The 25,413-nt window shown below is 34.7% G+C and overlaps 1 protein-coding gene and 1 non-coding gene across 3 annotated transcripts in view; both read left to right on the top strand.

The window, feature by feature from the left end:
* The window catches only part of Zfand3 (zinc finger AN1-type containing 3), a 303,765-nt gene that overhangs the window by 117,349 nt on the left and 161,003 nt on the right, over positions 1-25,413 (top strand). The window lies entirely within an intron of this gene.
* On the top strand, positions 18,279-18,383 carry LOC144256742 (U6 spliceosomal RNA). Its single transcript, XR_013344230.1, has one exon. It is a non-coding gene; the product is annotated as a U6 spliceosomal RNA (small nuclear RNA).

Genomic DNA, 25,413 nt, shown 5'->3' with positions numbered 1-25,413 from the left:
TATACTGGCACAATCCTTTCTCTCCTTCTTTCTTTTTTTTTCTTTCTTCTTCTTTTCTTTTCTCCTTCTTTTTTCTTCTCTTCTCTCCTTTTCCTTTCCCTTTCCTTTCCTTTCCTTTTCTTTTCCACCATGGGGTTCAGGACCTCATGCTAACCAGGCAAGTGTTCTACCACTGAGCCACATCTCCAACTCCTTTTTAAATTTCTTTTTTAGTTGTAGTTGGACACAATATCTTTATTTATTTATTTTAATGTGCTGCTGAGGATGAACCCAGGGCCTTGCACATGCTAGGCAAGCGCTCTACCCTGAGCCACAATCCCAGCCCCTCGAACTCCTTATTTTGATGTTTTTTTGCTGCTATGTAAACTGCAACATAAAGATTAAGAGTTTTCTAAACAGAGAGTGCCAACTAGAATATCTAAACAGGAGTGAAAAACATTTCCTGGGATTAGTCTGGGTCAAAATTTGAATTGCATAAATGATTTCAGAGCTGTAATCCTTCCTTTGACAAGAAATTGGGACTTAATGGGTTGTCTTTAGAAGTCTCATTAGAGATTTAAAAGAAATACAAGTCTTACTGTTCTGCAGAGGATGTAGAATGAAGTATGTAGGCAGTGAGTAAAGGGGGAAAAATGAGGAAAAAAAATTAACTGCAAGGACTAATTGAACTAGGCCTCACCATGGTAGGTTATTAGATAGTCAACAAGGGAAACTAGGTGAAGAGTTGGGAGGGGCATACTAGATACAGAGACTTCTCTTTGGAAGGGTTTAAAAAAGCAGACCATCTGACAGGAAATCAGTAGGAGGCCTGAAGCTAAGGAGATATGATGGGGACTGGGAATAGTTACATTTGGTATGTGCTGCTCCAGGGGAAAAGTACTTGGGAAAGATGGCTAATATGTACCTAAGAGGGAGGTTTGAAATCTCTTCACAGTGGGAAAACACATACACATGCTCAAGACTACTTACTTGCTCTCTCCCCCTCTTTCTTTTTTCCCCTTTCTTCTTCTTTTCTTCTTTTCTCTTTTCTTGATAAAAGATTGATAAAAAATTGATAAAAAAAATTTATTCTAGCTCTGTTTTTGAAATACCCCTAGACTATAACCAGTAATTTGGAGCTATCATGACATCCTACCCCTAAAATGTTTAATGATGTAATTCAGTTCAGTTAAACTATATGCTATTTGAAGTTTTTTGTTTAAAACAAGGTAAAGATTTACTGGGTAATCAAGTGAGTTGTGCAAAATAACTCACAGTATTGAGAAAAAAGGGTGATTAATTCATATATCATATAATTTTTTTTGTCCTGTATCTTAATTCAGTCATTTGGGAGTTAATTTGCATGCTGAATATCTAAGAGAAATCACTTCTTTGATAGAAACCTCATTTAGTAAATTAGAATTTGAGGTTTTCTCAGGAAACATCAAATCCCCTTGTAATTATTGAATAAATATAGTATTATTAGAGTCAAAGAAATTAGAGGACTTGTTAGAATGTGAAGTCATTTCCTGAAGAAAAACATATAGGTCAGGAATCAAAAATGTGCCAGATTTTCTGGGATGGGGATGTACCTTATATGGTATAGCACTTGCTTAGTTTAGCATACCCAGTGCCACAAAGAAACCAAAAACCAAAAACTACCCAAGTGTCAAATTTTCCTTAATAAGAAAATGAGAACCATTTGTAAATCCAGTTAAAGTGACACACAGAAGTTCTCTGCATTATTATTACAGTTTTGGAAAGTTTAAATTTATGTAAAAGTTGAAAGTCATAAAAGATTTTGCATACTAAGGCTCTGTCCTATTTATTCTGGTCTTGTGAGGCCAGAGGAAACCATACCAGTAACTGTATATTAGGATTTGATTTTATGGCAGGTATTACCTAGTATATTATTGCTAAGGACTAGGACCCAGTAGGTCAGAGGTCTTTACATAAATTTCAGAATAGGAAATAGAAGATTTGGAAAAGGATTAGAATACATCTGGAGATGTATTTTTATTAAGAAAAGAGTCATCGATTATTCCTGGGACCTCATAAAGGACCTCATAAATTCCCTGCCTTAAGACTCCAATTCTTCTTCAGTCTTTCTTGATAATGTGCATTGAAAGTTAGGATATATGTTGTAATTTGTGTTTTTTGATAAACGTATGTGTGTTTACATATAGAACTGAATGATGTTAATATCAGGAATATCTTTGTTTCACTTGAGTTTAACTTTTAATCTTCACTCACTTCACTATTACTTTATGTTGAGTAGAATACTTTTGCAACTTTTGCAGTTCTTATTGAACCTGTAATCTACAACTCAGGTTATGTGATTTCTACACCCCCCCCCCCCCAGCCGTCCAGCACCTCAGCCTAACTGCAGTTAATGCACAGTTCTCTCACTGTATACACTCAAGCACAATTTGTAGATGAATGAAATGCTGTTCTGTGTATTTGTGTGTGGGAATGAGTCCTTGGTTAGCTTAGTATCTCACAAGTTGAGACTAAACATTTGCTTTTGATACTTGTTGATTTGACTGCAGAGTAGCAAGGTGAACACTTTCAAGTTTGTTATTGATGGGTGGTTGGAGTTTTCGGGCATACTTCCTCATGTTGTCAAGTTATTCTAAAGTGGACCAATTTCTTGATTCATTTTAGTCATCATCTCGTGTTTATTTCTGAAATTTACTTACTTTTTTCCTGAAGTAACAATATTTATTTCCCACATTGCATTATTTTCCCTCTGGCTTCATGGCAGAAACAGAGTTTCATATTGCATTTGCTTCACTCTTCTAATTTTTCCTTATTAAATAGTTGCCTCTCAAGGAAAAAATGGAAGACCAAAGTTGAGTAGTGTACCCCCACCCCCTCCTTTGAACTCAGCCTCCCTCCTGTTTTTAACCTAATGGCAATTTGCTAGGTTTGATAGGATCAAGCTGTTTTACCACATGAAGGACAGTACCCTTCTTTTCTTTTTTAAGATGACTGAGTTCATAACCCACTTGAATCTAATGTATGAAATATGATATGTCAAGAGCTTTGTAATGTTTTGAACAACCAATTAAAAAAAATAAGATGACTGAGGCACCAGCTGTTTCTCAAGCTGCACACAGAGGACCCACAATAAAGCTGGGTTTAGCACATAAACCTCTCTTTAACAATATCCATTCATCATGCTGATCTTTCTATTTTATCAGCCATTCTGTGTTTGTCTTTGCCTTTATGAAGTTCCAGGAATAATCGATGACTCTTAATAAAAATACATCTCCAGATGTATGATAAACATTAGATATGGTATTGAAATAACAGATGTGGCTGCCCAACATATTTGGACTTTTGCAGGTATATGAATTTCAAGAGTGTTTATTTTGAGACTTTGTAAAGAGTTAGGACATACCAAGTATGACTTGAAACATTTAAGAGTCACAATAGCTATTTATTTGAATGGGATTATATTATTAGTACATTGATAATTAGACCAGGTGTTATACTTTTGCCCTTTCATTTTAACGTTTTTGGCCTTATTATATATGATAAACAGGGCAAGATTTTATTTTGGCAGGCAGAGACTTAAGTAAAAGAGGCAGGTGACAAATAATATTCATCTCTACTGTTGACTGTAATCTAGGATTAGAGCAGTATTGTTAGAAGTCAACTAAAGACAAGTTCTGTGAAGTCAGTAATGTACAGCTTCAGTGAAGATTCTGCTTATCTGAATTATTAATGCAGTTCAACATTTACATCTATTAATAAAGTGATAAATTATTTTGAAAAAAACTTTGCACTTAATTTTGTTGGCATTTCCTTGCCTGAGTTCATTTGTCAAAATTATCAGATACCATGGCACTATATATATTATTTTTGCTTTTTCATATTTCTCTCTTTTGCTAATTTAGTGAAACTCTCATGGTTTTCCGTAAGTCTTCAAATGTTTCAAAGGGGGCATAACAACTTTGAGTACCATAGATTATTGATGGTAGTTTTCTGTTAAATACCCCTAAGATAAAGAAAATTATATAGGATTAAAAAATTCTGCACTCTCTTCTAGGTTAATGGTGTTTGAAGCTAATTTCATTTCATTGGTGGCCTCAGAACTTACACTTTGAAAAGCTTGGGTTCACAAAACTATTACATTTCTCATTTATGAAAATAGCTTAAGGATGAAAGTTTGTGAAAGAGAGCCACTATCATATTTTAAAATTGAGTACTCTGGAGTATCTCTAATAAATTTTCTGTGAAGATAGAAATATATATATATATATATATATATATATATAAAATCTGTGCTATCCAGTATTGTAGCTACCAGCCCCATGTGATTATTGAGAGCTTTAAATATGGCTAGTGTGACTGAAGAAATGGCTTTTGCATTTTATTTCATTTTAATTAATTTAAATAGCTGCATGTGATGACGTACCCCCCCCCCCCAAAAAAAAAAAAAACCAGCACACCTCTTCAGCTTTATAGTGAGTACTAAGCTAGATGTTCTGAAGGTTGTGTTTTGTGATTTTTTTAAAGCTGAAGGTTGAATACTGCATGGATTCAGATTTTTTTTTTTTAATCAGTCTTCTTGACTTTTCTGTGCAGTAATTTAAGAACTGTCCTCTATTCCCTCCTAGTTTTACATCTGGGAAAATTCTGCAATGTTATTTTTCATCTACTTAGGAAGAATTTACTGTATCCTTAGATGAGCAGTACAGTTACCTGTATATTGTGTTATAGGTTAGATTAGTTATCTATCTCAGAGAGAGAGTTTTAGTGACCTGAGAGTTTATTGCCTACTGTTTGCATGAAAATAATCAACTTTTGCTTTATTTAGAATTGCTGAACTTGAAGGAGAGGTAGCAGCTTTTGCTTTTTCTCAACAAATAGTTATTCTTTTGGCTACTCCACATACCCTATTACTTTTACATTTTTAACTTGTTTTCTCTGTAAATTTTTTTCCCACAAATATGCTGTGCTTTAAGAAAATTTCATATGTAGGTGAATTAGGGAGTTAATGTCATTACTAAAGTAGTGTCCTTATTTTGTAAGATAGTTTTACAGGCTCCTCTCTCAATCACCTCAAAAGTTTGTCATTATCATTAAGTTAATTCAGGTTGTCAATAGAAATTTAATCAAAAGGGAAACTAATAATGATCAAGAGGAAAATAAATTAATGTACCCCCAAAATGCTATTTTTTAAATAACATTGGGTGAAATGAGGCATACTTTGCCCAAGACCCTGGCCAGTTAGCCATGAACTAATGGACAGTTGCCTCATATTTCCATGGACGTCATTATAAGCTGCCTCAATTTCCTGCTTGCACTATCACAGCAGGAAATCTTATTTTTGTGAAGTCTAAGTAATGAAGAGAAATAACTGTTTCATTCAGATTCATTTTGTGAATCAGAAAAGTGTTTTTTAGCAGGTGCTGTGAAGTGAAGGCTAATTTGGCCTTTTATAAATAGGATCTTACCTATAGCACCAGTAGTACCCTTATTCTTTATATAACCTAGATTAATCCACAGCTGATAAATAGGCTTATAGGAAGATAAACTTGGCAGAGGGACTTACCAGAACATTTCATTGAATATAAAAGCATTTGTAGTTGTAATGCAGAAACAGAAGGGAGAGTTTTGAAGGATACTGTGTTTATTCAAGAAGTGCTTTTATATACACCTGTGAAATCATCAGATTTAGATGGTGAGCATAGTCATCATCTGTATTTTCTCTCAGCCCTTTATAATCTCTCTCTGCCACCCTTGCTTTACTTTCCTCTCAGGCAATCAAGGTGATCTGCTTTTTGTTACTATAAATTAATTTGCATTTTCTATGCTTTTAAATAAATAGAATTACACAGCATATACTCTTCTTTGGGGGAGTCTGGCTTCTGTCAATGTAGATTTCATCTATATTGCAGCTTACATCAGAAGTTCATTCCTTCCTATTGGTAAGTAGTTGTTACAGTCTGAAAATTGGTAGTGCCTCCGCTATTGCTGGAGGCTTGATTCTAGCTTGTCAGTGTTAAGGTGGTAGAATCTTTAGAGATAGACCTAGTGAAAGGTAATTAGGTCCCCGGGGCTCCACCCTTGGAATAGATTAATGCTGGTCTTGAGGAGTGGATTTGTTTCCATGAGAATAGATTCCTATTAGAGAGCCTGCCATCTCCCCTGAATCTTTTGACTATATATATATTTACTCACTTGTCCCTTTCACTCCTTTCCCACATGATGTTATCTGCTATGTGGTATGCTGCTACCCAATTTTGACCAGAGACCCAATAGATGGGGGTCACCTCATCTTGGGCTTTCAACCTCCAGAACTGTAAGCCAAGTAAACCTCATTTTCTTTTATTAACATCAGTTATAGCAACAGAAAATGGATTAATACAATAGCATCCATTGTGTGAATATTACCATAGGTTGCTTATTTATCTGTTGATGGGCATTTTGATTGTTTCCAGGTTTTGCTATTTCAAATAAAGCTACTGTGAACACTCACATGCAAGTCTTTATATGATAGTCATTTTCTTTTGGGTAAATGCCTAGAAATGGAATGACTAGCTTATACAAACTGCCAATCTTTTCCAAAGTGGTTATACTGTGAAATGCTCCTATGAGCAGTATATAGGAGTTCCACTTCCTCTGTATCTTCTCCACAGTTTGGCTTGGTCATTCTCCTTAATTTTATGTCTTGTAGTATGTATGTTTTGGTGCCTCATTGTGGTCATAATTTGCATTCTTCTAATAATATCGAGTAGCTTTTCATGCACTTATATGCCATTCATGTATCTTTTTTGGTGGACTGTCAATCTTTTTTTGCCCATTTTAAAATTGGGTTGTTCATTTTATTATTAATGACATTTTAAAGTAATTTTTGAATATTCTGGATACCCCCCATGTTTGCAAAGATTTTTGCAATACTCTTTGGTTGATATTTCTCTTAACGATGACTTTCAAAGAATGGAAGCTTGAAGCTTAATTCCAGTGAAGTTCAGTGTATCTTTTTTTTTTTTTAAGAATATACTTTTAAAGATTTTCTCCTATGTTTTCTTTAAGAAGTTTTATAGTTTTATGTCTTTGTCCAAAAACGAGTTGCTCATTTATATGTGGGGTTTGTTTCTGGACTGCATTTTCTGATACGTTACTCTTTTTGTCTGTCATTACGCCAATACCATTCTCTCTTGATTACTGAAGTTTTATAATAATTCTTAAAATCAGGCATCAAAAATTATTTATTTCAACTTATTCATCCTTTTTTTTCCCCCAGAATTGTTTGGGTTATTCTAGGTTCTTTCCATTTCATTGAGTTTTCAAATCAGTTTGTCAATTTCTACAAAGAAGTTTGCTGGATTGATGATAGGGATTGCTGTGAATCTGTACGTCAGCTCAGTAGAGAGGCACCTTAAATATGCTGAGTCTTTTAATCTGTGGTCAAGAGATCTTTCTTCATTTATTTAAACCTCTTTCTCAACAATATTTTGTAGTCTTTGTTGTATTGGTCTTTCACATTTGTCATCATATTTCTAAGCATTTAATATATTTGGTGCTATTTTTAAAGGGAATTTAAGATTTTCCTGTTTTTGTTTGGCTACACATTGTTTTTGTATCCTGGCACCTGGGTAAGCTTAATATTAGTTCTAGTAGCTTTCTTTATTGCTGATTCCTTGAATGTTCTATTATGATGCCTATAAAAATAAGTTAAAATAAGTTTTAACAATAAAAATAAGGCAGTATCACTTTTTCATGTCTAGTCAGATACCTGGTAAATATGAGGCTAGCTATAGGTTTTCATAGATGTGCTTGATTAGGTTATGGAAAATTCCCTTCTATTTCTATTTTATTGAGAGTTTTTTTAAAAATCAAGACTGAACATTGAATTTTGTAAATGCTTTTTTATATGTATTGGATGATCATATGGTTTTTCTGAATTTGTTAATATGGTAATTTAACTACACTGATTTATGAACTTTAAATCAGTTCTGCATTTTGGAGATAATTCCCATTTGGTTGTAATCCATTATCCTCTTAAGGCATGAAGTTCATAATATTTCTTTATGTTTTTACTATCTCCAGACTATAATGAAGTTACCTCTGATATCTGATATTGACAATGTGTACCTTTTCTATTTTTCCCCTAGTCACTTGGGCTAGAAGTTTATCTACAGAACTAGTCCATCTCCAGGAATCAGCTTTTTGTTAATATTATTTCTTTTCTTATTTTTGTGCTTTCTATTTCATGGAATTTTCACTTTAATCTTTATCATTTCCTTTCTTCTTCTTACTCTTAGTTTGTTCTTCATTTTCTAGTTTCTTAAGGTGGAAGCTTAGTTTATTGATGATCCCCTTTCTGTTTTCCCTACCCTTAATCCATATTCCTGTCCCTTTCTCTTTCATGTTTCAGGATTAGTGGTTGAACCCAGGGACACTCTACCAGAGAGCTGTATCTCCAGTCCTTAATTTTATATTTCATTTTGAGGCAGGGTTTCACAAATTGCTCAGGCTGATCTCAAATTTGGGATCCTGCCTCCGCCTCCCGAGTTTGATGGGATTATAGCAAACATCACTGTGCCCTGCTGATACCTTATTTTCCAGTAAAAAAAGTTCTGCTTTATTGGTAACCTACAAATTTCTTTGTTGTTTTAATATCTACTTCTGCTAATTCTAATATTCATGTCTGTTTTGGGTTGGTTGCCTTTTATTGTTGGGCTCATTATGCTCATTCTTCTGTGTATTGCACATCTTTGAATACCAGGTCTTGTGAATTTTACCTTCTTGGTTGCTAAATGTTACTTTATTACCTATGTCTTATTGAGCTTTGTTCTGGGATACAGTTAAGATGCAGCATCATCTCCTTTTGTATTCTAAGACCCTTAGTGGTTTTCTGTAGCCATGGATAGATTCGAACCATTCATATACTGTGTTTTCTCCCTATATAGACATGCTTATGATAAAGGTTAATTTATGAATTAGGCAAAGTAATAGATTAACAATAGTAATAAAATATGATACTTATAACAATATACTGTGATAAAATTATATGAATATGAAATTGTTTATTTCTGGAATTTTCTATTTAATACTTTTTAATGATGGTTAGCCTCTGGAAACTAAAGTTGCAGAAAGCAAAACTGCAGATAGGAGAGGACTGTTGTACTTGGAAACAAATTGATCTTTTGAAGTCCTACTTTGGGGATTTTCTTTTCTTTTTTTTTAAGTTGAATTTGAAGTGATTTTTAGTCTAGGGTTAGTTATTCTCTTATCTCTCTCATAAGACCTTATTGAGTACTCTACCCAGAGCCCCTGAATTACAGGTATTTTTAGTCTCATTTTTGGGAGCAGGCTCTGTTGAGACATTGTTCCTATTAAGTCTTTCAGATGGGTCTTTTCCTGACCTCTGAAGTTTTTTCATATGAATGTATTGATCTGTACTGTGCTTAATACTCTACCCATAGACAGCTCTTGCTTCTTATTCTGTTCTATGAACTCTAGCTGTTTTGTTCTCACCAGACTCAGTCATTTCCTCAGCTCAGGGCATCTGCTGGGCAGGACCTGCCATATAATTTGTAGAGCCCAGTGTAAAATGAAATTGTAGGCTCTTTTCTCAAAAATTAAAGAGTTTTACTATGGCAAGAGCAGAGCATTAAGCCAGGTATAGGACCCACCTGAACTGTAGCTGCATGTAGTTTCCTTGCCCACGAAGCTGGGACTACTGTTGAGCTCCATGTCCTATTCCCTTCCCTTTCCCTCAACCTGAAAACTCTTCATGGAGAGACAGTTATAGGATTGGTTTTCTATCTTTCTGGGATCACTGTCCTTTTTTCCCCCAGATGTCCAGAGATTTAAAAATTCATGCACTTTTGTCTGGGTTATTTGGTTGTTTCAGGCAGGAGAATAAATGTTGTCTCTTAAAGCCTGGAAACAGAAGTTATTTTTATTGTACATTTTGTGTAAGGTCCAGGTATCTTCTTTTGATTTAGACTAGACTAGAATCCCTCTATTTGGTCTACTGATTTGGTATCTTGTTTCAATCTATTGCAGTAGAATCTCTCCCTATCATTGCTATTTTTCAGTCTTAATTCCTTGTCTTAAAATAGAAGCAGATTTCTTGGTGACCATCAACCCATATTCTAGAGTTGTACCATTTGATTTCAATTAAGTGTTAGCCTTCTGAGCCTTCTCTTTCAAATCACTCAGCCTTATTCTCTATGCTGTATTTAAATGCAAGCTGCAGATGGGTGAGGACAGTTCTCTTTCTTCTCCTATCGCCCGCTAAATGCTTCTTCAGTGTAATTTGATCGACATTGTGCAGTAGGTATTAATAGTCTTTTAGATATGCCCTGCCCTATTAGTAGAAATATACAATGATACAAAAATGAATTTGACAAGAGTTTTATGGCTGCATGATCTATTGTACAATATTAATCCTGCTGCAGTGTTATTAAGTCATTTTTTTTGGCTCCCCTTAAATTAATGTTGACATTCTATTACTCGATTTGTTCTTGTTCCCATATTAAAAAGTAAAGGAAAAAGTATTTCCTGCTACAATATTAAAATTAATTGTTAGGTAAGCAGCACCTTGCTTGGTGAAGTAGAGACCTCCTGGAGAATCATGGGAATTTATTTCTCTGCTTTTGAGTTTTTTTTTTAAGTTGTTGATGGACCTTTATTTTATTCATTTATTTATATGCGGTGCTGAGAATTGAACCCAGGGCCTCATGCATGTGAGGCAAACGCTCTACCATTGAGCCACAACTGGAACCTCTTGACTTATTCCTAATGCATGTTTTTTTCTTTTTTTTTGTGTGTGTGTGTACACACACACACACATACACTCTTTACCCCCCCGCCCCCAACCTCCAATTGAAATATACTTCTAAAGGCACCAGGAAAACATAGCAAGGGGACCAGGAATAGATTTAAAGTACAAGATTTTCTTAAAATAATAATAAAAATCATTGACTTGAGGAGCACCTGTACCTAGCTGGTACTTTTAGCCTAGAGGATGTTAGATAGGCTGGTGGTGATAGATAGGAGAATTTGCTCTTTTTTAGGATCCTATTTTATTCATAAACATAGCTTACATTCTGAGAAATTAGGAACACTTAAACAAAAACTACATCATGATGAGACCAGCACTTATAAATCAGAGCAATATCATAATCTAGAATAATATGAGAGTTGTAATCATTACTTCAAAATTACAAAGATGAGGGCTTTTCTTTAATATTCTTTCTTTATTTTTTGGTGGCATGTGAGTTGCTGGGAATTGAACCCAAGGCTTCCTACATGCTAAGCAAGTGTTCTACATGAGTCATGCTCCCAATCCCTTGGTATTCTATTTGGAAGTTTTACCTAATTGCGAACCAATATCAGTCTCCTATCTGTGATTTCTGTAATTGCACTTCAAGATATTCTAATGATTTCTAGTTATGGTTAGGTAGGTTCTCTAGAATGCTAATTGTTAGAATTATAAAATTTTAATAAGTTTATAATTATAATTTTTCTATTAAGTATATTTTTGAATGAAAGAAACAAACTGAAATAAATTGCTGTACTATTTTAGTTTTGTGAAATAGGTATCTGTATACTATATGTAGAGTTTTTTTTTTTTTTTTAATGTGAAACACCAAAATGTATAGTGTTTGACTCTGGATAGTGGTAATAGGGAAGAAATTTTATGTTTTAAATTTTCTCTGTGGAATCAGTAGAAGACAGAAAATAATAAAGATCAGAGCAAAAATTAATGAAATTGAGGATAGAAAAAGAATATCCAGGATCAACTCAATAGAGTTGGTTCTTTGAAAATTGATAACCTAACCAAAAAAAAAAAAAAGAAGCAGCAAATCAGCAAAATTAGAGAAGAAAAAGAAGATATCATCACAGACACTTCTGAAATTCAGAGGATCATTAGAAACTATTTAAAAAATGTATACTAGTAAATAAGAAAATCTAGATGACAGAAATTTCTGGACACATAGTGTTTGCCTGAATTGATCCAGGAAGATATAGAAAACCTAAACAGACCAATATCAAGTAATGAAATTGAAAAAACAATTTAAAGCTTTTTAAGAACAGCCCAGGATTCTTTGATGAGTTCTTCCAACTTTTAAAGAAGAACTAACACCAGTCTTCTCAAATTATTCCATAAAATTGAAAGGAAGGGAATACCCCTAAATACATTCTATGAAGCCAGTATAACCCTAATTATGAAAAGCAAAAAAAGATACATCAGGAAAGAAAACTACAGACCAGTATCTCTGATGAACATAGATGCAAAAATCTTTAATAAAACATTAGAAACCACATTCAAAAACACATTAAGATAATATACCATGATCAAATAGGCTTCATCACAGGGATGTAAGGTTGTTTCAGCATATGCAAATCAATATAGTTCATCACTTAAGTAGACTAAAGAACAAAAATCATAAGATCATCTCAATAGACACAGAAATGGCTTTTGATAAAAATACATCAACCATTCATGTTAATAATGATGGAAAAACTAGGGATAGAAGGAAGTTACCTCAGCATTACAAAGATGTACGTGATAAACCCAAAGAACATCATACTGAATGGAAAAAAACTGAAAGCTTTTCATTGAAAATCAGGAACAAGACAAAGATATCCTTTCTCTCACTACTTTTATTCAACATAGTTCTAGAAACTCTATAGCCAGAACAGTCAGACAAGAGAAGGAAATTAAAGGGATACAGATAGGAAAAGAGGAAGTCAAAATATCTGTTTGTTGATGACATGATCCTATATATAGAAGACTCCAAAAATTTCACCAGAAGACTTCTAGAGCTGATAAATGAATTCAGTAAAATAGCAGAGATACATGATCAACATTCATAAATCAATAGCTTTCCTATACTCCAACAGTGATTCAGCTGAGAAAGAATTCAGCAAAACCACCACTTTCACAATAACCTCAAACAAAAGAAATCAAAAAGTGGAATTAATATAACCAAGGAGGTGAAAGATTGCTAGAGTGAAAACTGTAGATCACTGGAGAAAGAAATTGAAGACATCAGAAGACAGACCTTTCATGTTCTTGGATAGGCAGAATTAATATTGTCAGAATGACCATACTACCTAAAGTAATAGATGGACTCAATATTCCATATATCATCATCCATATATATTCCATATATTCATATATTTCATCCAGTTACCAATGAACTGGAAAAAAGTCCTTAAATTCATTTGGAAGAATAAGAGATCCACAGTAGCCAAAGCAATTTGGAGCAAGAAAAGTGATACAGGAGGCATCACCTATCTAGAAATTGAATACCCAATTTCAAATTATGCTATAGAGTTACAGTAGCAAAATTGTATGGTATTGGTATTATAATACACATGAAGACCAATGGAATAGAATAGAAGATACAACATGCTTGCAGCCTTCTGATACTTCACAGAGGTACCAGAAAGTGTTGGTGAAAAGATGTACTTTTAAACAAATGATTCTGGGAAAATTGGATATCCTGTGTAGAAGAATAAAATTAAATCCCTGTTAATCACCCCGCACGAAAGTCAAATCAAATGAATCAAAGACTTAGGAATTAGATCAGAAAACTTGGAACTGCTAGAGAAAACAGGGTTAATCGGGACTTTTATCAGCCTATGTCAGACTTCCTCAACAAGGCCCCTAAAGCTCAAGAAATAAAACCAAGAATCAACACGTGGGATGCCATCAAATTAAAACGGTTCTGCACTATAAAGAAAATGATTAACAGCACAAAGAGAGAGCCTGCAGAATTGGAAGAAAGATCTTTGCCAGCCATTCCTCTGACAGAGGATTAACATCCAGAATATATAAATAACTTAAAAAGCTCAATGCTGCCCCCTCAAAAACTGCAAAATAAAATAACCTAGTCAGTAAATGGGCAAAAGAACTAAATGGAAATGTCTCAAATGAAGAAGGAAAAATAGCCAACATTAAAAAACAAAACAAAAACCCCAACAAAACAAAAAGTTCAACATCTCTAGGAATCAGAGAAATGCAAATCAAAACTACACTAAGATTTTATCTTTTTATCTCAAGAACACAGATAATAATAAATGCTAGCAAGAACGTGGAGGGATACATTGGTGGGACTCAGATGAGCATGACCACTCCGGAAAGCAGTATGGCATGACAGTTCCTCAAAAAACTAGAAATGGAACCATCATATAACACAGCAATCCTGCTTCTTGGTATTTATACAAAAGAGCTAAAATCCGCATATAATAGCAGTACATTCACTTCAATGTTTACAGTAGTATTATTCACAACAAATTATGGAATCAGCCCCGATGCCCATCAGTAGATAAATGGATCAAGAAAATGTGGCAGAAAAAGGGTTGAAATGGAGGCTTAGATATTATGCGTTCCTCCTTGTTCTTTATTCCTTTAATGTATAATAGTTTAAATGAACTTTGTTTCATATTTATTTTGTTAAAAGGCTTGTCATAACTATGTCTGTGAAAAAATTTCAGAATGTTTACTAATTGTTCAAGGCACAGAGAATTCAAAAATAAATAAAGATATGGTCTCAGAGAGCCTATGTTTATCAGTTTTAAACTTTGATTTCCTAAGTATAGGGTTGATTTAGCTTTGAGAATCAGTGACCTTGAAAACATTCAAGAATATTTAGGCTAGGGGATGGGATTTGTCTTTGAATCAGGTTGTGATACCTTCTATGAAGTTTGAAATTTAATCCTAGTTTAGAAGAAACTGCAGATATGCAGAACTAAGGAGAGGAATCAGAAGTGGGTTTCCAAGCATGAAAGAAATTCATTTCTGTGGTATGATGAGTCAGAGGCTTCCAGTGGTGATGTTCAGAGGAGTATGTTTCTAGATGTTGAATAAATGGTTCATGGTTTTTAATTTGTTTTAGAAATCCTCTAGCAGTTATCTAGGCTTCCTTTCTGTTGGTGACTATTGCCAAAAAAGTTCCCATCAAATCGGTAGTAGAAAAAACAGTTCATTTTATAGTACATTCTTCTAATAAAGATAAAGATACTTGAATGTTCATGTGTGGTGGTGGGACTAGAAATCTCAATAGTATAAATGTTAAAAAAAATGTATCTCATTGAAGAAGGTGTCCCTTTTAAAATAGCAGCTCCAGATCACCTGTAGAATCTAAGTAAACTTAAATACCTTAGGTCCTGCACTAGGCTTACTGAATCTAATCCTTAACCCTTATGTGAGCTCTGCTGTTCTGATGCAGAACATTTGAGACTTTTTGCTAGTACTTTGTTGAATCAAGACAGAGAGGAGAGGAGCAAGAGCTTGTTTGGGTGACATTTGGACTCTTTTCTTACTGGAAATTGACAAAGATATAGCAACCCTTAGTCATGATTTGCTTTGGTCTTCACTGCCTTTTCTTTAAAAAGGAGTGTTATTACTGTTAGACATAACCTTCAAGATGAAACATCCTCTTTAAAATAATGCCCTTTAAATAGATTATTATTTACTGGGGAGAAATTCTAGTATCTCAGGCAATACTAGAACTCTTTAATCACTTATAGCCTTAATATAAAGCATGCTTTGAGAATTGCTGCTGCTTCTTTTTTTTTTAAAGTTATTGGAGTTGGAAGAAAACACTGCTTAAAATTTTTTATAAAAACTTTTATGCTACATTAGAAGAAAATATTATTTTTTCCAACCCATAATTAGAAAATAAAAACTAGAAGCAAAGTTCCCATAGTAACGTTATCTTTGCCCTCACATAGCTGCATTGTTACCCTATTGGACTGTATGATTAATGCTTTTTCCTATAACCTTAGGAGCACATAGGATTCTTTTTGTATCACTGGGTATGAACTTTAATGCTGCTTTCCAAATAAGCAGTGTAAATATGCGGTCTCAATGTATATCTCCATTTTGACCTTTATGCTTTTATTCCTGCCAAACTTCCTTCTTGCTACAGCTGTTGCAAACTCTTCCCTATTCCCCCCACCCTCTGCTAGAAATGTCACTGCTCTAAAGTATGTTTATTTTGTCATTTCATCTCTCCATTCTTAACATTCTACTTTTTCCTCCATGTGGTTCAAGCTGTTCATTTTCTTTCTATATAGTTTTATCTATAATCTTAGTGTTTTTATTGTTTTGCAAAATTAAAATATACTGCTTCTTAAATGGATCAAATGAGTAGTAGCTCCATGTCTCCTTTGAAGCCAGCCCTCATTCTGAATTAAACAGTTATTCAACACTGATTTGCTTTTCTAGTTCTTCTAACTCTTGTTCATCTTCTAACATTCTGTTCATAAGGACATGGCCTCAACTTCTCCTTCCCTTTACTCTCTCGCACATTTACTGAATGTCTGCTCTGTGTCAGGGACTCTTTTCTGCTCTGTATATGGAGTAAGGAGCAGCTTCCTGAGTGGTGTACTTGTTAGCATTTTTTAAAAAATGCCTTGTTTTTATTCATCCTACAGATAATTTAGCTGAACACATAATATATATATTATGAACTATCCTAGCACTGGGAATATAACAAATGAAAGTGGCAAAGTCTCTACTTTAAGGTCCCACCTTATACTGTGAGAAGAGAGGTAAAAAACAAACTATATAATATGTAAATGTGTAGAACAGTTAATAGGAGAGATGGTGCTTAGGAAGGTAGTGTAAATATGTAGGTTTCTTATTGTATGTACAGAGGTCAGTAGATGACCTAATACAGGATGCTGTAACAAAAATGCCAGGGACTGATGGCTTAAACAAGAAATTTACACCTCACAGTACTGAAGGCTAAGTCATCCAAGATGAAGGTATAGACCATTTTGGTGAGGGCCCTCTTCCTGATTTGCAGATACCTTCTTGCCTGAATCCTTATATATAAGATATTCTGTTATGTGTCTTTTTTTTTTTTTTAATAAGTGCAGCAGATCCATTTATAAGGGCTCCATCTTCAAAAGGCCTCACTTCCTAATATGATCATATCAGGGATTGAGACTTCAATGCAAAAATTTGACAGGGTATAGATGGGGTGTGGAGACAAACACTTAGTCATTGGCAGTAGATAAAGACTGAACCACCAGAACATCTGGAGAAGGAATGTTAGGCAAAGGTGACAACAAATATAGAGATCCTGAGATTGGAGAGTGTTCCAAGGTATATTCCAGGAATAATAGAAGCCACTATTATGTGGTGCAGAGTGAAAGACTAAAATACTGGTAAGATGTAGTCAGAAGTAATAAGAAATTTGGGTCATTTAGGTCATCATAGGCCTTGGTAAGAACTTTAGTTTTTACTCTGGATGAGCATTTATTTGATCTCATCAAAATAGTAATGTGATCAGACTTAAATTTGAAAGTTTTACTTAACCTCTGGTATATGGGGGCAAAGGAGGATACAGAAAGACCATTTAGGAGATTATTATAGTAATTCAAGATCTTGATTATAATGGCTTGGGCAGGGGCTATAGTTGGGAAGAATTGTTAGGATTTTTGATATACCTTGGAGATAGACGTAACAGGATTTATTAATTGATGAAATGATAAAAAGAATCAAGGAGGACTCCCAAGATTTTGGTCTAAGCAATTAGAAGGATAGAATTGTCTTTTATTGAAATGAAGAAGGCAGCTAGAGTAGCATTTTGGATGGGAAAATGAGGAAGTTAGGTTTTTTTTTTTTTTTTAAAAGAGAGAGTGAGGGAGGGAGGGGGGAGAGAGAGAGAATTTTAATATATTTATTTTTTTAAGTTATTGGTGGACACAACATCTTTGTTTTTTTTGTATGTGGTGCTGAGAATCCAACCCGGGCCACGCGCATGCCAGGCAAGCGCACTACTGCTTGAGCCACATCCCCAGCCCAGGAAGTTAGATTTTGAAACATGTTAAGTTTAAGATGCCATTAGGTTGGAGAAAAGGTGACCTAAAAACCTTTGATAATTTCTTTGTTGTTGGCTTTGTCTTGTTTAAAAAACAGACAAAAACCTTCAACAAAACCAGTAACACTCTATACATAAATTATTTCCTATGTAGCAACTATTATTTAGATATAACCAGGAGTTATATCTATTATTTAGATATGTTATTATTAGCAACTATTATTTAGATGTAACAGGACTTTTTGTTTGTAACTTTGTATATCATCTTCTTTCTGAGATTTACTTTTTGTTGCAGAATGTTCTCTGGTATTATAATCAGTGGTAACTTTGAGAATGTCTCCATGTTTGAAAAACTAGTATTTTATTCTTTGGAGAGAATGTGGTTTGGGTATATGAAGATCTAGATTTAAAAAATTTTGCCTCAAAAACTTTGTCTAGCAGGAGTTCCTAAATGAGAGAGCAGGAAAAACAAAATGGGAGTGGGTTGCTTGCTTTGGCATTACATACGCTAAAATTGGAACAATACAGAGAAGATTAAAATGGACCCCATGCAAAAGTGATGTACAAATTTGAAAAACATTCCATAAAGAAAAGGAAAAAAAAAAGTAGGAGCAAAGTATGATGAAAGAAAATTTCCAGTGTTAAAAAACTGAGCCGGGGGACATTGTTGCACGCCTGTAATTCAAGCTGCTCGAGGAAGGAGAAATAAAAGTTCAAAGCCAGCCTCAGCAATGATGAGGCACTAAGCAACTCAAGTGAGACCCTGTCTCTAAATAAAAATACAAAATAGGGCTGGGGATGTGGCTCAGTGGTTGAGTGCCTCTGAATTCAATCCCTGGTGCCAAAAAGCAAAACAAACACAAAACAAACAAAAAACCAACCAAACACACCCACACCCTCCCCCCCCCACACCACACAAAACTGAAATCTTTATTGTGCCAACACCAAATAACAAGATACACAAGGTAAGACCTTAAACCTCCTGATAAAATTTCATAATGCAATAGATTTAAAGAAAAAAAAAAAAGCTTCCAAAAAAAATTTTTTTTCCCTAGCTTCCCTATAGAACAAGAATCAAATAACCAAATTTTATTAGCACGTTGCATGCTATGAATCAGTGAAGCAGTGTATGAAGTGCCAGGACTGGAGAGTAAAATTTTTGGTAGGGTGACCAGATGTCTTTTAAATTTAAATTTGAAGCATGTGTGAGGGTGTGTGTGTGTGTGTGTGTGTGTGTGTGTGTGTTTGTGTGTAAATGAAAATTCCAGGCAGGAGGAACACTGATGCAAAGATTGTGGGGATAGAAATGTTCCTTTTAAGAACAGTTTGAGGGCTGGGGATGTGGCTCAAGCGGTAGCACGCTCGCCTGGCACGTGTGCGGCCCGGGTTCGATCCTTAGCACCACATACAAACAAAGATGTTGTGTCCGCCGAAAACTAAAAAATAAATATTAAAAAAAAAAGAACAGTTTGAATGCAGCAGAGAGAACACAGGGTGAGTTGTAGTAGATGAGACCTAGGGATAAAGTGGCTTGCATCATGTGTAAGGGGCTTTTGGATTATGGTATAGACTTCACCCTTTACAGAATGAGATGAAAATCCATTGGAGGATTTTCAGCAGAATGGTGATAGGATCTGATTCACATTTTAAGAGCCAGATTGATAATTTTGTGTGAAGAAATGCGGTGGGGGACAAGGGCAAGGCCAGTTAGGAGATTATTATAATAATGCAGTTGAGGGTTCACAATGACTTGGATCAGAATGATGGCAATGAAAAAATAGTTGAATTCTGAATCTTATTTGAAGCTGGAGCTGTCGAGATTTGCTGGCACATAAGTTGTAATCAAATCAAGTACAGTCATCAAAATTTTTGACCTGAACAATCCCTGAATGGCATTTTTGCAAATTGAATTGCAGAAGATGTGAGGGTGGGGACAAGAATAGTGGAAGCTTGGCACTTATTTATTTTATTCACTTGCTCACTTGGCAGTGCTGGGGGTGAACCGAGGGCCTTGTGCATGCTGGGTAAATACTACTGCGCTACCTCCCCAGCCCAGAAGCTTAAGTTAAGATATGTAGACTTTTTGATCTTTGAAAAGATGGTTGCAGTGGGTGTGTTGGGGGCGATTTTCATTTCTCTTAATATGAGTGAAATGGAATATTTGCATTTCTTTATGTGATCATCTGATTTAATTAATTCAATGAGGTCTCTTTTCTTGGGTGGTCTTTAATTTATAGGTGTTATTTTTGTAAATTAAGAAATTAGCCTTTTGTGATACCTGTTGCAGATACTATACCATCCTAGCTGGTTTTTAATTTTTTTGAAAATCCTCTTTGTGGCGTTTTTGTGCATTTCAGGATTTGTGTGTGTGTGTGTATTATTGAATTTATTAATCTTTTTTTCAGTGTCAGATTTTGTCTCATTTAATACTCTACCTAAATCATTATTTTTTCCCATTTTTACTTTTGTGATTATATTTGCACTTAAATTGCTAATCTGTATGGATGTTATATTAAATGAGTTGCTGTTCTAGGTGAGGGACTCATTGAAGAGATACTGTGCAAAGTCCAGGATGTAAGTACAGAGCCTCAGTCTTTGCCAGATTTCATCATGAAGGTCTCTTGAAGAGCTTCACCAAAAGATAACAGTAGCAAGGACTAACCTTTTCTCGGGTTTCTAATAGTTATCCTCCTCTGAGAAGGTTTTATTGGCTTTTACCAGTTTAGGTCAGAGCAACAGTTCTCAATCTTTAGTTCAGAATCATTGGAGGGCTTGCTAAAAATCTAGACTACAACTAAGCCCCACCTTAGAGTTTGATTGTAACAAATTCCCAGTGATACTGAGAGTTCTAGACAACATTGAGAACCATTGGCTTTGGGGTTTTGGACTTAAGCTCTAGAAGTAGAAGATTTGCTTTCAAGTCTCTGTTTTTGTACTTTACTAGCCCTGTGATTTGGGGTATTTTTTTGTGTGAGTTTAACCTCTTCCCCTGTCTCTTTCTCCCTTAAGTGATAATTTCCCCCAATCGATGTGGCTCAAGCGGTAAGGTGCGGGGCGCTTGGGTTCGATCCTTAGCACCACATAAAATAAAATAAAGATGTTGTGTCCACCGAAAACTCAAAAAAAAAAAGTATTAAAAAATTCTCTCTCTCTCCTCTCTTTTAAAACATTTTTTTACCAGCTACACTGAAAAAAAAAAAAAAACAAGATTAAATTAACTTTAGCTCGATGTATATGAACTGTTATTTCATTATGTAATCAATATAAAATTATTAATGTTTTAAAGTATTCTTTCATTCATACTGTCTTTTAACTTTTACATATAGTAAGGAGTTTAATGAACTCCTAGAAAGATTTCTATTGAGTTTTGGGGTGGTGGAGCTGGGGATTGAATCTAGAGCTCTCCTACTGATCTATGTCCCTAGCCCTTTACTTTACTTTATTAATTTTTTTGAGATAGCATTTCTAAAAGTTGCTTAGGACCTTGCTGAGATGCTGAGGCTGACCTCAAAGTTGTGATCTTCCTGCCTTAGCCTCCAGAGTTACTGAGATTACTGGAATGTGCCACCAAATCTTGCTGTTATTGAAATTGATACAATCAATTCAGCGTTCTTTTTTGCATTTAACATAAACATATGAAATGTTAATATTCTCTTGCTAATGGTGATATATCATGTTTGATAACCTCTTTAAGTTTATAAATGAGCGATATGGTTTGTGGTTTTTGAAAATCATAACTACTCTTCCTGATTGGCCTTCTTTAAGTTAATTAGGACTTTTCTTTAAACTTACGTAATAAAGGTTGGGGAACTGTTTTTTTTTTTTTTTTTAACTTAAGTTTTAAATTTCATTCACCCTCGAAGGGTTCTTTTTTGAATTTGTACTTCTAGGCAGTTATTTCCTGAGCTTAGGAGGAAAAAAAGAATTTTATGTATGTGCTGCCTGTCATATAACAGCATTTAATTTATCATCTGATGAAACAGAACACAACATTACAAGTAGATATGAGAAGAGTGGAGCTCCTGCAACCATTTTTCCCCTTTCTTAGCTTATAGTTTACTAAGTAATCTTTGGTGTTCAGACTTATTTAGATTAAATATTATATGATCAAGAAATGTCTTTTCAATCTGGGGGTAAAAAACCCTGTTTGTTTATTAGCCTACCACACCTTTTTTTTGTCTCCTTTATGTGATTGAATTTATTAAGCCTACAGAAAAGTTGAAGCATGAGAACAATGAACCTCTATATGCTCTTTGCTTAGATTGACCAGTTGTCGGGATTTTGTAACACATGCTTTCCCTCTCTTTCTCCCTCTTTTTTTTTTTTTTTTGCTTCATGTTGCTGGTTGCAGGCACTTTTCCCTTAAGTCCTGAGCATATACTTCCCAAGAACAAGGATATTATTTTACATAACCATTATATCTTCATCACACTTAAGAAAAATATGAATGATTTCATAATATCTAGTACATCATATTTAAATTCTCTAATTGTCCCCCAGATGTCTTTTTTATTAGTTAAAATTTTGTGTTTAATTAAAGATCCAATCATAGTTCAAGCATTTGATTATGTCTGTTTTATTTTAATATACAGTGATCAGTCTTTTTTGGTGGTTTTTCTGGACGTTGACTTTTGAAGAGTCTTAAGTCTTGGATAAAGTCTAAATTTTATAGTGTTCAACATTCTGGATTCATTTAATTGATGCCTTCATGATTAAAATGAGCTGAAGCGTTTTCTTTCTTTTTGTCATGAATGTTTCTTAGCTGCTTAGTGCTTCGCTTTTGCTGAGGCTCCCTATGAACTTGTGATCCTTGTGCTTCAGCCTCCTGAGCTGCTGGGATTACAGGCATGTACCACCGTGCCCTATTTTGATGTATTATATAGACGTGGAATATAACTTATTCAAATTAGGATTCCATTCCTGCGGTCTACATGGTGTGGAGTTTCACTGGTTGTGTATTCATATATAAACATAGTATTTCTCTGAAATATTTAATTGCTTGTCTTTATCCTATCCAAATCAAAATTGTCATGAAGCAATAATTGATTTAAACATAGTTATTTTGTAGCACAGTATGATAGTCTCAAAAATTTGGCATGTACTTGAATTCTTTTGACTTATAGTGATATTTTAACTTGTTGCAAAGATACCGAAATCCTCCTTTAAAAGGGAATGTCATCAGTAAGGATAAATAATTATTGAACTACTAAACAGGATGGGTCATAGGACTAGAAATAATTGGATTTCTGGCATTTTGTATTTTTACATGTACTTACTAGCTTTGTGTGTTTATAGTTGAGAGAACAAGTTCTTGTGTGTTTTGGCTCCTGTTAGAAAAAAATACTTTTATGTTATGTAATGACTTATAATGTTATGACTCCAAGATGAAGCAAAGGTATTATGTTAGGATGCTATCATTCAAAGATGGAATTTAAAGTTATTGAAGGAAAAATCTTGTGCCTTCAGAGGCCAGTTAGCTTACTTTGTTTCCGATAGTGGAAGAAGGAACCGAGTTTTATTTTTCTTACAGGGGCTTGTACTCTTCATCAGATTAGGTGGAACATCTGGTGTCTGTCTGTGAATAGGAACACTTATAAGCAGGCTGAAGCAGTTCTTAAGTGTCCACTTCTTCAATAGAGACTGCTTATTCCAAGTTCTGACATTACTTTTCCCCTAGAAGTTGCCTGCCGCCAGAGTCCTAGCAGTAGAATGACTAATTTTGAGCTGGAGTTTTTACATTTTTCAATGTTTTGACAGAGTGCTTGGCAAGGTGTAGATACTTCTTTACTTCTTCAGGTTGTCTATATTTATCAAATACTATGTAGGTTCCTTTATAATATTAAATATGTTATTTGTAACTCTTGCCATACAGTTTCCATCAACTAAGCAAGCTATTTAACTACAAATCAGGCAGGATTAAATAGTATATTACATCTTGTGGCTCACTAGAATAAGGTTTACCAACATTAAAGAGCCAGAATTTTGTAGGGGTGCTATTGCCTTTTAAGCATCTTTAGTGACTAGATGTAAGGTGGGTTCCCCCAGCTTTCTGATATACAGTGGAGGCCAACTCAGACATTCTTATATCGGAGGAAGGAGTGGATCCTCATGAATGTGTTCTAGAATGTGATATTCAGCTGATACCTTGGTTCTAACTGCCTTTGTTGCCAGCAGTGGTTAGCAGTTGAACAGTTCCTTTGATTCAGGCAGTGAATGAATGGAGAGGAAACGGGGAAGGTAGAAACAGAACAGTGACAACATCATAATGCTGTAGACACCTGTGTGAGGATGGCTTTTGCATGCACTATGCTACATCAAAGGCAGAAAGGCAGCTATTGACCTCTGGTAGATCCTGTTAACCACATTTCTTTTTTCTCCTTTTGAGGTGATCTTAGTAGACATTTAGTAAAATAACCTCTTAAACTGAGGAAAATTTCTATCTCGGCTGTCAATCCCATTCATAATTTGAATGGCAGGCATTTAGGAAAACATAATAGTTTTGAAGTATTAAGTTCTCAACCTGAGTTGATTTGAGCAACCCAAGATACATATTAATGCAGTGTGGCCCCCCCTCCCCATTAGAGATGAACCCAGGGCCTCATGGATCATGCATGCCAGGCAAAGCTTTCTACCACCCATTCACACTCCCAGTCAGTCCTAATGCAGTGAATTCTAGATAGCCCATTTGACTGATTTTTTTGTGTGTACATTGTTTTGGATGTCTGTTAAAAATGAAAGGTTCTTGGGCTGGCTCTGGGGTTGTAGCTCAGTGTCAGAGCGCTTGCATAGCATGTGTGAGCCTTAGTACCACATAAAAATAAACACATAAAATAAAAGCATTCCGTCCATCTACAACTACAAAAAACAACAACAATTACAAAACCCCAAAAGTTCTAGAATGAAACAGAAATTTTCCTTTGGAAAATTGCATTAGAAATGTGCAGTGATGGGGCTGGGGATGTGGCTCAAGCGGTAGCGCGCTCGCCTGGCATGCGTGCGGCCCGGGTTCGATCCTCAGCACCACATACCAACAAAGATGTTGTGTCCGCCGAAAACTGAAAAATAAATATTAAAATTCTCTCTCTTTAAAAAAAGAAAAAAGTGAATTTAAAAAAAAAAAGAAAAGAAATGTGCAGTGATAATTATCCCTTAACCACATTGCTGTAGTTTAATTCTGCAGATGGGATTAAAAAACAAAGCTTAAAGAATTTAGTTGATAAATATTTTTAATTTGTGGAATATGTATGGTGTGTACTATGCTAGAAACACAAAGATGAAGAAAGCAGGATTTCCTCCTTAAATGAAAAAAATTTTTTTGAAGTTTTCTAGTGAAAATATAATTGAAATGTCAAAAATTAATAGTTCTTTATAATTTATCAAACTTTATTAAATTAAAAGTTTTTTTTAAATATTAGGGCTCTTCTAGAAAAATAATGAATTTTAAGAGCAGATTTTTTTTTTTTAAAGAGAGAGTGAGAGAGGAGAGAGAGAGAGAGAGAGAGAGAGAGAGAGAGAGAATTTCTTAATATTTATTCTTTAGTTCTCGGCGGACACAACATCTTTGTTGGTATGTGGTGCTGAGGATCGAACCCGGGCCGCATGCATGCCAGGCGAGCGCGCT

Source organism: Urocitellus parryii, chromosome 8, assembly GCF_045843805.1.
Source record: "Urocitellus parryii isolate mUroPar1 chromosome 8, mUroPar1.hap1, whole genome shotgun sequence".
In the NCBI taxonomy this organism is placed as follows: Eukaryota; Metazoa; Chordata; class Mammalia; order Rodentia; family Sciuridae; genus Urocitellus; species Urocitellus parryii.
This window is presented reverse-complemented; position numbering and strand designations above follow the sequence as displayed.